Raw genomic sequence first — 2,168 nt, 5'->3', positions numbered from 1 at the left:
GAGAGGACAACACAAAGGTCATAGGAATACTTTGAGACAGCTGTCCATTTAAGCCAAGGGGGAAAAATATTTGAAGACAAAGGTCATAGTAAACTCTTTCAAATGCTGCAGTAAAATAAAACCAGATAAGTTATAAAAGTAACCATTGGATTTTCCTATAATGAGATTTCTCTTGACGTGAGTTGGAGTTTTGGTGGTGTTATGGTAACATTGTGTTACACTGAAAAATAACTACTAAAAAAGTTTTCCACCACCTGGGTCAGAGGAGGGGCACCTGCGGCAGCCAGATACCAAAGATGTGCCGAAGTGGAAGGGCCTCGGCACTGGCACCCTTTACATCACTGAGAGCCACCTGTCTTGGTTAGATGGCTCTGGATTAGGATTGCCACTGAAATATCCCACCATTATTTTACATGCATTGCCAAAGACCAAAGTGATTAAGAGAGCATTTGTATGTTATGGTGAATAACAAACTTGAAAAGTCCTAAGAATCTGTTTCTGATGAAGAAGAGGAAGACAGTGATGATGATGTCAAACCTATTACTGAATTTAGATTTGTACCTAGTGATAAATCAGCATTGGAAGCAACGTTCACTGCAATGTGTGAATACCAGGACTTGCATCCAGGTCCTGAGGATGAGGATTCAAATAACTACAATGGAGAATATGATGTAGAAGCACATGAATAAGGACAAGATGACATCCCAACATTTTACACCTATGAAGGAGGATTATCCCATCTAACAGCAGAAGACCAAGCTACACTGGAAGGATTAGAAGAAATGCTTTCTCACTCTATGAGCAGCCAGTATAATATAGCTAGGGTTTGGACAGATGATTTCATAAGAGATTATGAAGATGGGATGAAGGGGATACCATGCCAACAGTTGCTGGACAATTTGAGGATACAGATGTTGATCACTGAAAACGATTTATGCAAGTTTAAGATTCCGCTCCTAACTGTAGGAGACAACTTGGTACTTCTTCCACTCTGGAGTGAAGTTGATGAAAGTCTTTTTCCTTTTCCAAAACCCAAGTTGAATTAGTTCTTTTTGAGGCAGACTATACTGAGACAAGAAGTTGTCACCAGCAGAAGACAGATACTATGGCCTCTATTAACTTGATGAATTAACTTAACCAAGAGGGTGTTTGTAGTTTATTATTTACCCAAAACTTTCTATGTCTGAATACTCTCTGAGTAGGCCTATAATTCCTGCCTTCACTGTATGCATCTTCTGTAAGCTAACAGACCTATGTGGTGAAAAGGCACAGGAGCTCGGAGGCGTAGGTAGACTGAATGGCAAAGAGAGAGCTCCTTTTGCCATACATTACCAGCCTGCAGTTATAACCTCTTAGGTTATATCCTTTAATTTCCAACCTTTTAGATTAGTTTCTGGAACAGAACAAATGAATCTGGGATGATGTCCTCAAAGTACTTCAAATGGTAATTGTTTTGTTTTTATAATAACAAATAAACCTAGGTTTTCCATATTTAAAAAAAAGAAATGTCAAACTCATATACAAAATAATAACAAAGCTCTTTAGAGAACCATGACTGATGAGGAAATTATGGGAAACTCGAAAGGCTACAAGTGATTAAGAAGTACCCTGAGTTTACAGGAAAAAATACTATGTTTGGAAGATCAATTTAGGTAAAACCTGGAAGAAGTTTATAACTCCTACATCCCCTTTGATGCAAAATAAAAAAAGAAATAGGACAAGAGTCAGTGATTAAGTTGCAAGCAGGAAACAAGTTTAAAGTCTTACTCCTATATGATAGCTTTTATTTTCTCAGTGATATAAAGTATGGTATAGCCATCTAGGTAAGAAAATATTATACAGGCATCAATGTTTTTGAAGGGTCTAAATAACATATACCATGGGCACAACACTGTTTACTTCAAGGTAAGGGAGATTATGAGTAAATTGTTTTTCTGCTTTTCACTTTTACATACTTAAAATGTCCTTCATTGAATCTATATATTTTTATTATCATAAATGAGTATTGTGACAAGATAAGCTATCTTCATCCCATTTATAGACAAGAAAATGACAAAAAAGAATGAGTGTTTTTAATGTTATATGAAGTTGGGAAGAGAAACAGGTAACTCTCTTTACCATAATTAATTTCAAGAAGCTATGGAAATGCTGACAGAGGTTAACACAAG

At 36.5% G+C, this 2,168-nt stretch overlaps 1 pseudogene; it reads left to right on the top strand.

Moving 5' to 3' along the window:
- Positions 1-235: 235 nt before the first annotated feature.
- On the top strand, positions 236-1,028 carry LOC108314164 (annotated as a pseudogene).
- The last annotated feature ends 1,140 nt before the right edge of the window (positions 1,029-2,168 follow it).

Source organism: Cebus imitator, unplaced genomic scaffold, assembly GCF_001604975.1.
Source record: "Cebus imitator isolate Cc_AM_T3 unplaced genomic scaffold, Cebus_imitator-1.0 Scaffold148, whole genome shotgun sequence".
Classification (NCBI taxonomy): domain Eukaryota; kingdom Metazoa; phylum Chordata; class Mammalia; order Primates; family Cebidae; genus Cebus; species Cebus imitator.
Note: the sequence above shows the minus strand (reverse complement) of the source record. Positions and strands in the feature narration are given on the sequence as shown.